This window comes from Rousettus aegyptiacus, unplaced genomic scaffold, assembly GCF_014176215.1.
Source record: "Rousettus aegyptiacus isolate mRouAeg1 unplaced genomic scaffold, mRouAeg1.p scaffold_m13_p_8, whole genome shotgun sequence".
Lineage (NCBI taxonomy): Eukaryota > Metazoa > Chordata > Mammalia > Chiroptera > Pteropodidae > Rousettus > Rousettus aegyptiacus.
In genome coordinates, this window is record NW_023416311.1 from 47,979,404 (window position 1) to 47,994,557 (window position 15,154).

The following is a 15,154-nucleotide window of genomic DNA, read 5'->3' on the forward strand; positions in this document are numbered from 1 at the left end:
ATCTGGAGAAGATATTAAAACAAATAAATTTCACATAACACTAGTACTATATATTTAAGTCATAAGCCAGTTACTTTGTCTCCAGAGTGGTCCTTCACTGAATTTCACTCATCTTTTCTGAGAAATGCTGTTAATTTATCTTCTACCTAAAGAAGCAGCCATTTTACACATAATGATATTTTCTTTGTGTAATTGTTCCAGGAGAGATACCTGTCGCAATCCGAGCTAATCATATTTCCAGTTCTAAGGGTTTGGAATATGGAGAGGAGAAAAATAAAGAATGAGAGACACAAGAGAAAGGAGAGAGGTAAGGAGAAAGAGAGAAAGAGAGAGAGAGAGTGAGAGAGAGAGAAACCGAGACTGAGACCGAGACCCAGATACATAGAGAGATGGATCTAAAAAATGAAGTCTATCTTTAGTGCCAACAATACAGCATAATGTTTCTCAGTGACTATTTTGAAAGCTATACTAAGTAGAAGACACTTTTAGTAGCGAAAGTAAAGAATAAAGCAGAAATGCACAGAGAAAAAAATAGGAGGAATATTGTCTTAATAGCATTTGAATACCTGCTTCTCAGTAGATTATGAGCATATCCTTAGGTTCTCTGAGACATATCTCTTCTACTTAAGTTGGTTAAATAGATATCTGTTATTTGTACTGCAAAGAATCCTCATTTTGTAAAATAAAATTAAGTGAGAAAAGAGTAATAATTATAGAATAAATGTTTTAGAAAGTAATTTAAAAGTAAAGATTATAGTGAATAAAGCAACAATGAATTATACAGTACCAAGTAGTTATGGTTTAGAGATAGTCATGTAAATATTTTTTATTAAGAAAGACTTTATCTATGGAGGAAAACCCAGCTAGAAATTTCTGACTGAAGTAATAGGCTAGAGCAGACAATTAGGTATGACAATTCAAAAATATTTAGAATTTATGGTTTTTCATCCATTTATAATTTATTACACAGCACTCTTATAAGTAGAGTTACCATTGCAAATTATGACCTGTCAAGAATTGTATTAGTGAGATTCAGCATTTTTGAATCCATTTTCTCATAATGACATCCCATCCACTTCTAATTTCAATCTGTAAGTGCTATCTATATTTGTTTTATATTAATGGTCTGGCACAATTTCATGTTGCAATAAAATTTTTTATTGATAACTTCTCCCAAAGAGGTTTTGGATAAGAATGCTGTTTTGATTAATAAGAGCTCAGGTTTCTGTTAAATGTTCCTATTAATAATACACTGGAGGTGCTCTAAAGATGAATGTCAGTAGCCCTTCGGTCAACAATTCATCTTACAAATATCACTTGCCTCAAAAAGCACAGAGTATACAAACATCAGCTGAGCACCAAGATAGTAGTCGAATATTGTCCTTAGTACCTGGAGAACAACGAAAAGATACACAGGCAGTTTTTAAAGAATATGGAGCTTGTTATATGATGAAATCAATATACCACTGGTTGGCAACAATTAGATTTTATCAGAATAACTTTCATTTTTTCAACTTTTTTGACTTGGTTGAGAAGATTAAAAAAAAAAAAAGGACACCTAAGTTAATCTTTGTGCTTGCTGTAAGATTTGAGGTTGAAAAGTAATCTCAATGCAAAATATTATTCTATTGTTCCCATAATGTAGAAGGAAAGCAGAAATCTACTCCCACATACCTCTGTTGTTCCCCTTTTCTCTTAGCATCCGTATTTCTTATTTAGGTTGAATGTAACTCAAGATTAATTAATTATTAAATGAATCTAAGAAATATTGTGGGATTTTCATTGTAATTTTTAAGCAGTTAATACAAATGATCTCTATTACCTGGTTTCCTGGCTTTAATAAAAATACCGATTTATCTTTATTAAAAATATATTTTACAGTTAACTTTACCAGTGCTGTTAATACTGCATCAAATCTAATTTGTAAATATTTTTCTTTCCTTCGCTAGTTTCCCTGCCCATTTTTTTCTTCTCAAAAGTATGAACATTACTGAATATTAGGCTCATCTTCATTCTTTTTTGTCTGCTTTCCCTAAAGAGTTTATGTTACATCAAGCCTCCAACCACTATATCAGTATAGATGATGCAAATCTGTATCTGGAACATGTTTTCACTTACTTTTCATTGTAAAGTTAGGGATATCAAACTTTGGGAATTATACAACTATAAAATGTCTTAGAGAGAGTGTTTTCTCTAAGAAACTAAAGAATTTTCTTAATTTTTCTCAAATTGTAAGAGGTAAGTTATGGTAAAATAACACACGATGTGACGAAGCAGAAGCAGTGGCTTCTGTTATGCCACTCATTTTAAATTTGAACCTGAAGTTATACTAAATCATTGAGTAATCCTTTTGAATATCAAATATTTAAAAGCAATGAGGTTCACTATCTTCTAGAATTTTTTTTCAAATATCACCTTTGATTTGTCCAATAGTCTAAGATTTATACAATGTTTTGTTTCTTAGAAATTATTTGTCAGTATATAGAAACATTCTGCAGTTGAAACCCATTGTTGGAAATTAACCTGAGATTAGAAATAAAAATTATAACAGATGATTTCAAAAATCTATGCTAATATCTACTTAAATCTGGATCAAAGAAATACCTTTAGAAAATTAGAGTTTGTTTAAGAACCCACGAAAAAAATAAGTAAGAAAGGATGAAATAGTTGAATAATAATATGATACCTCCCATAAAAGTCCAGGCTGAGAAAATTACAGAGGGGAATTTAAATTAAAATTTAATCCTTTTAAGGCAGAAGATTTTTTTTTTTTTACAACCAGCATATCACTGACAAAAATCTGACAAAAATAAATATTAGAGAAATAAAAAATAAATCTAACTTATGGATATTCAGCCTTATAAAATATTTAAAATATATAATTAAGCAATAAATTATAGACGCTGGTTTCATTTCAGTAAGGCAAAAATAGATTATTTGTTTTTCTAAACCCATTAATGTAATTCAACTTATTAATATAGAAAATGGACAAATATGGTAAACAGGCAATTTACAAGAAAAAGAACAATAAAAACAATAATTTATGAGGGAGGAGAAAGATCAAATAAACCTCTAGAAATCAATAAAATACGTATTTAAACAATAAAATAACATTTCACCATCAGTTTATTAAAGATTAAAACCAATTATAATTCACAGGACTCAAGGTTTTATTTTAACCTTTATTACAACAATTTGCCTATATATTTTTTAATTTTTTAAATTCAATTTATTGACGTAACATTGGTTAATGAAAATACGTAGGTTTCAAATGCACAATTTTATAATACATCATCTGTATATTGCATTGTGTTCACCACCCAAAGTCAAATCTTTCATCACCATATATTTGACCTCTTTATCCTTACCTATTTTCACCCATTCCCACTGGTAACCACTAAACTGTTATCTGTGTTTGAGTTTTTGTCTTGTTTGTTTGTTGCTTTACATTTTATATCCCACATATGAGTGAAATCATATGGTTCTTGACTTTTTCAACATGAATTATTTTGCTTAGCATGATATTTTCAAGATCCATTCATATCATCACAATGGCAATATTTTATCTTTTCTTATGGCTGAATAATATTCTATTGTATGTATGTACCATATCTTTATGTAATCATCTATCAAAGGACACTTTGGTTGTTTCCATGCTTTGGCCACTGTGAATAGTGATGGAATGAACATAAGGATACATATATCTTTACAAATAAATGTTTTCAAAATTTTCAGGTAGATATCCAGAAGAAGAATTGCTAGGTTATATGATGATTCTATTCTTCAGTTTTTGAGAAACCACCATACCATTTTCCATGAGCATATATTTTATTTAGGAATTCTGCTAGAAACTCATCCTATAAAATAATTATTGATGTATGCAAAATTTAATCATAATATTCAAAACATTTAAAAATAATACAATAGAAGATTGGTTAAATAAACAAAATTGTACGCTTTATATAATTTAATGATACTGTTTAAGAGTAACACACTAATCATTACAATGTACTCAATAAAAAAATAAAATCAACTTACAGAACAGTATGCTGTCGTGTTTCCAAGGCAAAAGGCTATACAACCTTACACAGACACACACACACACATTTGGAAAAAACTACACGTATATGCATGATTCTGAAAACACTTATTCATTTCAACAGTTTCAAAAGTAATTATAATTTCTAAAAATTCACAACATTATATTATAATGAGGATGTTCTTATAATTTAGAAAACTGATGATTTTTTTATTTAATGTTGAATTAATAGTTTTTAAAATTAAAAATACAATTAAAGGATGGTTTATATAAACAATACATACTCATTAGTACCAAATAGTTATAAACTTTAGACTAATGTCAGAATTTCTTAGAAAAGTTCCTTCAGTGCACCGTCTTTGTATTCACAAGTAATATTTTCGAAGTGAATTAAAACTTATCAAAACACATTTACTGATCCTTTTATTATAGATTTTATTGGAAGTATTCCTAATTGTGGTTTAATACTGATTAACGTAAATTAGTAACACATCGTAACAGATTTTACGATGTGTTTTAGCCCAGTTCCCTTGAGAAGGTGACACTAACACACACCCGAATATGCAATTTTATTAGAGAAAATGGCTATGTGAGAGAAAATAATAAAGGGGATGTACAGGCTGAGAAGACAATGCAAGTCTGACCCTAAGTGCAAGAGAGAGTGAGAAAGTTGGATGGAAACATCTTAGAGTACTGTGTAGTCTAAGACAGGTTTGGCAAAGCCATTGAGAAGTTTTCAAAACAAAGCTGGTTACCCCAGAAGGTTGCTTATACCAGAAACAAGACTGTTGCACTGAGCCTTGGCTAGGAGCAGCCCATTGAATATGTGCACCTATAAAAATATCAGAATGGATTTCAAAGTGCAGCAACTGTGCCATCATTAATTACATTATCAAGTCTGCAACAATTAGGTAATATATCTTAATACTTACTTTAAAATTATTAATATAATTTAATACATATTTATTTTGCATTTATTTTTATATTTATTTTATATAACTATTTCTATATATTTATGTATGTAAAGAAACAAATAATTACACACATAGGAATACATATTTAAATATAAACATACATTTTTCTCAGATACATTTATTTAAGTGATCTACCTGAAACCTTATGACTAATTACAGATTTCAGAATACAAAAGGGTATTTTATATACTGTGTAAAGTTCAAAGTAGATCAATGAAATGGTTACTATTTTGTATACTCTCAAAATTCAAAGTATCAAGAAAATAGTGATTATAAAGATAAATAGTATAAGAAATAGAAAAATATGTCCATGTTAGCATGTAATATAGATTATGGGGAGAAGTCTGTAATTACTAAAAATATTTAATGGCATACAAGTCTATGAAAGTTGTTTCTATTTATTCTTTCTCTAGTTTAGTCATTTCTTTTGTAAGAAATGTATCCATTTCAATGAACCAAATTTATTAACACATGAGTTTCACATTATTGTGCTTTAAACCTCCTTTGTATCAGTAACTTTATCTTTTTTGTTGTTCTTTATTTGTTGTCATTCTTTACTTTTTCCTTCATTGATCTTGTCAAAACAACACAAAAATGTTAAACAGTTTTTTCATATTACATTTTCTTTTTTTTTAATAAATCTTTTCTATTGGTTTTGTTTTCTATTTTATTGATTTCTATCCTTATTTCCTCTCATTTCTTTGATTTAATTCTGCTGTTTTTCCAGTTTCTTTAGATGTTTTGATTTTTTCTCAAGGCTTTTTCACACATTGAAGCTAAGTTTTCTTAATATTAATGAACATAGCAATTTTCATGTGGTCACTGCATATTTGCATATACACAGGCTGGAGTGATAATATAAAGAATGTAACTAGCTGAATAGTGGGAAACATGCTTTAGTCTTTTAATTAGTAGAAGTTAGAATATGTCCCATTGGAGGCCTGTATCTGTCTCTTACTGACCCCTCTCAACTTGTAAGCAGCAAATGAGAGAAGTATATGCCTTTTATGGTAATTGGGACTGGATAGCTTTTCATTATCATTGATGCAATTGAGAGGTCAGTCTTTCTAGAGTGGATGCTGGGGATAATTAAGATCAATTGAATAGTGTTTTTAGCATGCTCAGTATATACAACCTAACCACTGTGTTCAGACTATTCTATATTTTCAAATTGTTCAGATATGTTTTGGTATAGGAATCATGAAAATGAGAAAAACTCCCCGAACTAGAGTAAAAGAAATATTCAGTTAATGAATTCGAAGTGTTGATATTTGGGGTCTGCATCTATATCACATTGTCATAGAACCAAAACCCATTTCTTTTTTGTAACCAGACATTTTTATTTAGGTAGTAAATGCAAATGTCTGTAAAATCATGATCTTATTGACTTAGCTAGTGGGAATACTATTGGTTCAAAAACAGCTCAGAAATATTTTACTTTTTATGGTAGTTTTTTTCTTAAAACTTGTTTCTTGACCTTAGCAATTTCCTTCTCATCCTGTGCTTTAAGGAGTCAACACAACTGCAGCATGTGGTTGCCAGGATACATAAGCAGACACTGCCTAATGAAAGTGCAATGTAACAGCTTGATTTGTCATCAAAATAGAGAAATCTTGAGGAAGAAGTGATTTGGTGAATGGCAACTAAAATGTCAAACACTGATTTTCCTGTAACTTAACAAAACAAAATTTGTAGTAAGTTAATATCATGGATGTCTATGTGTGTATGCATTTTTTTGTATACTGAAAAATAGTTGTGTAGACATATATTTCAAGGCTGAACGGAAATTAAAATCATGAAGGAAATGTGACATAACTTATGGGTCATTTACTGTTTAAAAATGTCAGATAATCTGTAAATTAAATTCTCTCAGTGCTCTAACCTCGCTATGCTTTCAAGAAGGGCAAATGTACAAATCTTATCTTTTCAAAGATAGAAAAATTCTAAAAGGAATTTAAAGTCATAAGGAATTTCGGTGTCAAAATTTTTGTGGACAATCTTGCATAACATATAGACATCTAATTGAGAATATTAATTTCTGTACTAGATGCAGACACATAACCATTTAACATTCATGTCATTGACAGATATTTATTTTACCACCACAAGCTATAACATATAAAAATGTAATTATGGGAATCCATTTCCTTTTAGCCTTGATGTATATACCCATTTAACTATCACATCATAGATACATATATTTTCACCAATGTAAACTGTGAAAAGTTAAAATTAAACTGCAAATACCCATTGCCTTGTTCTAGTTACATACAAATAAAAACCAGTCACCAAATTGTAGAAACAGATATTTTACCTGTAATAAAATATTTTCAATCATTAGTAGGTGAATATTTAATCTTTCAAAGAATAACTATACTATAAATTTGGCTATGATAAATTAACAACAAACAATATAAACCTGAAATTAGATAATGTAACTTCAAAACCAAAACTTAAAATAGATAATTTTTTTGTTTTATGAAATGACAAATAATAAAAAAACACATAAAGTTAAAAATTCACACCAAAATTTTAACACTTGAAAACAATCTCTGAAAAAATTCATTTACGTTGTAAAGAATCTCTCTAATGCACATAAATACAAAGATAGAGATAGATAGGTGATCAATAGATAGATGAGAGATGATACATACATACATACATACCTATATACATGCAAAGATAGATAGAATACTGCTTTAGAAAAAAATGATTAAAATGCCACTGAATTTAAACAACAACTAAATGAAACTAAAAGGAAAGTAGAGAAATTAATGTTTTGAAATTAATGTTTTGAAACTTTGTTTTACCACATGAGGTATAAGTATTATGTAATCTATTAAATTTAGAAAACATATGCCCAAAATTGTGTGGCTGCACACTGGATCACCAGAAAGAGCATTATAATTACTGATGCTTGAGCCTCATCCTCTGATTTAATTTGTCTAGAAGGGTATGGCTGGATTATCAGGAGTCTTTTTTTTTTTTTTTTCAATTAAAGTTGACATACAATATTAGTTTCAGGTGTACAACACAGTGATTAGACATTTATATAACTTACATAGTGATTACCCCAATAAATCTAAAACCCATCTGATGTCATACATAGTTAATTAAAATATTGACTATATTCCCTGCGATGTATTTTACATCCCTGTAACTATTTTGTAACTATCAATTTGTATTTCTTAATCTCTTCCCCTTTTCCACCTACTCCTCAAAACCCCTCTCATCTGGCAATCATCGGAATGGTCTCTGTATCTATGAATTTGCTTCTGTTTTATTCATTTATGTTGTTTTTTAGATTCCACATATAAGTAAAATAATATGGTGCTTGTCTTTTTCTCTCTGACTTATTCCACTCACCACAATACACTCTAGGTCCATCCATGCTGTTTCGTGGCAAGATTTAATTCTTTTTTTATGGCTGAGTAATATTCCATTGCATATATGCACCATCTCTTCTTTATCCATTCATCCACTGATGGACACCCAGGTTGCCCTTATACCTTGGCTATTGTAAACAATGCTGCAATGAATATATAGATGAACATGCCCCTTTAAAGTAGTGTTTTGGGTTTCTCTGGATAAATACCCAGAAGTGGAATTACCGGGTACTTCTTTATCTCTTGTTATATAGCCTTTGTTTTAAAGTCTACTTTTTATTTTCATGAAATATTTTTTTCCATCCCTTTATTTTTAATCTCTGCGTGTCTTTTGATGTGAATTAAATCTCATGTAGGCAGCGTATGTAAGGGTCTTGTTTTCTTAACTATTCAGCCACCCTGTGTCTTTTGATTGGAACATTAATCCATTTACATGTAATTTTTGATAGACATATAGTTATTGCCATTTTATTATTTATATATACGCTTTTCTTCTTAAAGAGACCTTTTAACATTTCTTATAATACTGGTTTGGTATTGATGAACTCCAGCTTTTTTTTATCTATAAAGTTATTAATCTGTCAATTGATTCTAAATAATAGCCTTGCTGGAGAGAGTAATCTTGGTTGTAGGTACTTGCTTTTCATCAGTTTGAATAGTTCATGCAAATCAATCCCTCTGGCCTGCAAAGTTTCTGTTGAGAAATCAGATGCCAGTCTTATAGAAGCTCTCTTGTAGGTTACTAACTGCTTTTTTCTTGGTGCTTTTAAGATTCTCTCATTTTTAACCTTTGGCATTTTAATCATGATGAGTTTTGGTGTGGGCCTCTTTGGGTTCATCTTGTTTGGGACTCTATGCTTTCTGGACTTGTATGTCTATTTCTTTTGCCAGATTAGTGAATTTTCAGTCATTATTTCTTCAAATAGGTTTTCAATTCTTTGCTCATTTTCTCCTCCTTCTAGTATAAATGCCATGTGTGAATGTCAGTACACTTAATGTTGTCCCAGAGGCCCCTTAAACTATCCCAATTTTTTTAGATTCCTTTTTATTTCTTTTTGCTATTCCGATTGGGTATTTTCTGCTACCTTATCTTTGTATCCTCCACTTCATCTAATCTACTGTGGATTCCCTCTAATGTATTCTTCATTTTAGTTACTGTATTCTTCATTTTTGACTGGTTCTTTTTTATGTTTCTCTTTGCGAAAGTTCTCACTAAATTCCCCTACTCGTCCCTAAGTTCATTGAACATCCTTATAACCAGTGTTTTGAACTCAGCATCTGGTAGATCGCTTGTTTCCATTTATTTAGTTATTTTTATGAAGATTTTTTCTTTCATTTGAGACATGTTACTTTGTCTCCCCATTTTGACTGCCTCCTTGTGTTTTTTTGTTTTTTGTTTGTTTGTTTGTTTGTTTTTGTTTTTTTAATGTGTTAGAGCTACTATGTCTCCCAGTATTAGTAGATTTAATAAGTGTCCTATAGGGCCCAGTGGTGCAATCTTCCCTAGTCTCTTGAGCTGAGTGCTCCAGGTGTGTCTCTTGTATAGGTAGTGTGTGCTCATCTGTTATAGTTGAGCCTTGGTTGCTGTGTGCACATCAATGGAAGGGATTGACCCTTCTGCTGATTGGTTGTGAGGACCAGCTGGTGAGGGGGCTGATCTTAGGGAGCAGGATTCACTTTAGCAGTGCTCTGATGCCATCCAAGGCTGATTAGTTGTGGGACTGGCCGTAGTACAGTGGGAGAGCTGTCATGCAGGGATTGATCCTGTAGAGCAAGGTTCACTTTAGCAGGGTTTGCGTGCCTGCCCAGTCTACCCTTTCAGTGTGTCTTTTGTAAAGGTGTTTGGGTGGTGCTCTGGTGTGGTTTGAACCTGGACACTATGTATATTGGTTCCGAGGCCCTATGGAAACGCCTCTGTTGCAGGCCAAGGCCATTCGCTGCCTGTGCCTTGTTCAGAGCCACTTGGTATGAGCTACAAAATGATATGCAGATAGTTGCCTTTTCTTCTAGGTTTGTTTGGAGGTGCTTTGGAGAGGCTAAGATGCAAACCTAATTCAGCTGCCACTAGTGCTGGACTTAAGCTGCTTAACAAGATATATGGGACACACTGAAGCCAGAAGCTGCCTGTTTGGGGTTCATGAACATTTGATGAATATTAAGAAAGTCCCTGGCAGAAGCCAAGGCAGACTATTTATATGGAAAATTCACTGGAAGTGGTCTGGTTGGGTTTTCAAGTTGGGTGGGGCAGAATCTCAGGGAATTACCAGGGTATTAGCCAGATTTATGCAGACTTAGCTATAGCTCCTGCCTGTGTATGACAGTTAGGTTGTGGGAAGACTCAACAAAGGAGCAGTGGTTTCTGCCAGTAGTCTGAGAGATAGCTGCCGCTCCGGTCTTCATCCTGAAGCCAGACAATTCAGTACCTCCTTATATGTTTCCGGAACCCTTCAAGTTGTCCTAGCACTGGAGCTTAGAGCAGCGAGTCCATCAGTAAGTTAGTGTGTGGGCCCTTTAAGAGAAATGCCTGTCCCTAGCCTCCCTCTATTTCACTCTGCCATAATCTCTGCTGGTTTTCACAGCCAGAAATTGTGTGGACTTCTCTTCCCTGTATAGGAACCATGGCCTGGGAAGCCTGGTGTAGGGCTGCGACCCCTCGCTTCTCAGGTGGACCTCCACAGCTCAGATATCCCTCACAATTTTTAACCACCAAGAATATAGATCCCACTCATTCTGTGTGTCCTCCCGTCTACCAGTCTCAAAGTGGCTTCTCTATATCCTTAGTTATAAGACCTGTTCAGCTAGACTTCAGATTCTCAGTGACAGTTATTTTGTAGTTTAGTTGTAATTTTCGTGTGGTTGTGAGAGGAGGCAAGCACTGCATTTACCTACACTGTTATCTTGACTGGAAGCCTGTATCAGGAGTCTTAAATGTGATTTTAAGGTGAAACCAGAGTGGAGAATCACTTTTCTAAAATAAGAAAAATTATAGTTAAAATCTTGAGTTATGGAAAATTATAAAAATCTGTAAAGTTGTAATTTTAAACATCTTTTAACAGTATCAAAATATACACCAACATAAAAGATCATAAATTAGCATTTGTATTATTACTCTCTCAACTCCTTAATTATTTTATTTAATGACTAAGAATAAAATATATTTTATATAATCAAAGAGTCTCACCAATGTTTAATCTTAGTTATTTGAATTGGTTTATGACCACAAATATCTTCTCAGTGGGGTTTCCTCTTCCCTTTGCTTTTGATCTTACCTTGAATGGCTGAATTTAATTGTTAAGTTTTCTCTCCATATATCCACCTATTCATTCAACCATTCATATATTTATCTTATGTATTTGTGCAGTAGTTTTTTAAGTTGGAGTTCTAGGAAATAAAATTTTTTATTTACATTTATGTAATGTGTTTTTTATCAAAACATTGTAGATTTTACTTTACATGTTACATTGTAGTCTTTGAATATTTCTCTGTAGAGAAAAATGAAGTAAACCAGAATTTTGCCCATTTTTAATGAACTTTCTTTTTTTTGTCTATACACTCATGAATCTTCTTTCTCCTTTAAGTTCTATAACTTTAATCTCATGTTTATCATAATGTTTGAATGTTTTTTTTGTATGTTTTGTTGTTTTTTTTGTAAGGATACTTTCTTATGACATATCTCAAGTCATTAATTCAACAAATATTTCTTTTTAACTCTGTGCTTATCTGTGTGTCCTATTTTGTTTTGCTTTTCAATATGATCAGTTATTCACATAACAGATTTTGTCTTTAATATATATCATTTTCCAAATTTTGCTTGTTTTTAGTGGTGTATAGAATTAAGAAAAGAGCTTGCAGTGAAAACCATGCAAAAGTAATAAGTAATAATTTAAAATTGTGCACATTCTATTCAAGCCCTCTGAGAGCTTTCTTCTTATTCTCCCCTTCTGCAAGGTAACTATTATCCTTAATATTGTGTTCAATACACTAATTTTCTCTATAGGATTATTATACACATTTTTGTTTCTAAGCACTGTATAAAATCTGTCAACTATATAAATAAATTTATGCCATAAATATTTGTGATGTTTCTTTTGCTCGACATTATGTTTTTGAGATGAAGATATACTGATAAATATACTTCATAGTTCATTTAATCTAATTGCTATATAGTATCCTATTGTGTAATTTTACATTTTTAAAATGTATTTAACTCTTGATGGACATTCCAATTTTTTCCAAATATTTTAGTTTTAAAAAGAATGCTACTATAAACCTTACATCTGTTCTGGGCAATGTATATAAGTAATTAAGTAACATAATTTCTGAAGTCTAAGATATTATTATATTCATCTTATTGAATAATGTCAAAATTGTAAATTAGTTTATTAACATGTTTACTCCCCCAACATTGGAAGAAAATTATAAATACTTCACATATCCTCACATATTATATGTTATATATTCTTACTTACATTTGACTTTATCTGATCTTTTTTTTTTTTTTTTGACGATCTGTTACATGTAACATATACTTGTGGGTTTAGTTTGTGTTGTGTTTACTACTGATTATTTTAAATATTTTTGTGTGTGTTTACAGACAATTTGTGTTATATGGTCTTTGAAATTTCTATTAATGCATTTATTCATTTTTTCTACTAGGTTGGTTGTTCTTTCAAGTTGTTTTGTAGATATTTTTTATTCTGAATATTTTGTCTTAGTTATATATTTAGTATATATCTTTACCAAACATGGTAGACTGTTACATTGATAATCCCCATTCAGCCATATCTTTCTATACTCAAGCCAGGTGTAATAGAATTCTGCATTGTTTCTGAGTTTGATCATGTGCATTTCTTTGCTAGTTGATTATCAATAAAGATAATATAGACATATATTTTATAAGAAATTCTCCTGGGACCTTAACCTCTTGAAAATTTCCCTTTTAGTTGCCAGCCATCATGCCCTATTGTCTTAGACTAACCATTTTTGGGATAAGACCAGGCGGGTTATTTTTTTTTTTCCTTTTTAGTCTAAAGACCTTTGCTACAAAACAACATTAAGAAAGTTGTGCTTTAGGAATTCCACACCAAAAAAGTCATCTTCCTCTGAACCTGATTTTGATGGTATTCTAGATTTCATTATGATGTCTGATGCCACAATGGAATGAGATATTAGAGGATTTTGGGTATTGAGTACAGTTTGCATGTCAAAGAGATGTGAGTTATTAGGAGTCAGAGAGTGGATTCCAAAGACTATTACATCATGACCTGCAATAAAATATGCCACTAGTATTCAAGTCCTTTGATAATGCCTTCCCATATTGTGTTTTGGCTTAAGTAACTGACTTGCTTTTTCACCAATAGATTACTAAGCAGAGGTTTGATAAATAGTAATACATTGGAATTTGTACTCTTGTGGCGTTCCCTGTTAGAGACCAGCTGCCATGTTGCAAAGAACCTGGACAAAATATGATGGGAGGCCAAGTAGGGAGCGATTCTAAAGGATGAACAGCCATCTAGGATTTTTCAATCCAGGCTAGTATCCAACCTGCCTAGGTGACATTAGCTACACTATATAGAGCAGAAAAAATTTTCTGGCCAAAGCCAGTTAACCCAGAGATTATGAAAAATAATATATATATTTTCCTTTTCTAAACATCTTAGTTTTAAAATGGTTTATAAGTATTGGTAGAGAACTAAAATATCAGATTTGTCTTAAACATATTAACATGTCTTTTGACGAAAAAAGGATCTTAATCTTAATGTAACTAAATATATCAAACTTTTTTCTTCATGATTTATATTTTTTGTGCTGTTCTAGAAGTATTTTAGAAATTCATAAAGATACTATATTATAATAAGCTTAAAAGTGTAATAATTCTATTTTCAGTTGATCCACCAGGAGTTTGTGTGGCATGTGTGCATGTGTGTATGCAGTTATGGTTCAATTTAATTTTAATGTTTTCCTCATCAGTTACTAATTTAACTAAAATCATTTTTTTGTTTTGTTTTGTTTTAAAAGACTACAACTTAACTCAATTGTCTCCATTGCAGATTAAGTTCATAATGTATGTATGATTTTGTTTCTTGATCATCTATGCTATTGTTTTGGTCATTTATTAGCCCTGTATCACTACCAAATTTGTTTGATTTATTCCTAGATATTTAGCATACTTTTAAGCAATTATAAGAGCTGAAAGGAAATAATAGGACTTTGAATAAAATTGTAAGAACTTCAGGTTCTTATCTGAGATGACAGGAAATTATTTGAGTGTTTTGAGGGGAGGAATACTAACCTAATTCAAATTTCAAAACAAGCATTGAGAATAGACTACACCTCTTCTCTCTAACAAAATAGGGCAAAAGAATAAAATGGAGTCAGAGAAGAAGCGTGGAAAGCAGAGTCTAATCTGAATGGTTTAAAAATAATTCAGACGAAATATATAATAACCTCATGTCAGTAACCACAAAGGTAATTTTTAGAAGAGAAATAAAGAAAAGACCCAAATTTTCATTTATTTTTTTCTGTTTTTTTTTTATTTTTATTTTCTTCTTTTTCTTCCTTTCTTTTTCTCCTTCCCTCTCCCCTGTCTTTTCTTTCCCTAAGTACTGAAAATATTAGATCATCATTTTATGAGATAAAGGAGAGTATGTGGAGATAAAATAGGGAAAATTTAAGATTAGTTTTGAATCTATTAATTATGAGTTATTTAATATATACATGGTTACATTACATAAACAAATATTTGAGTCTGAAGC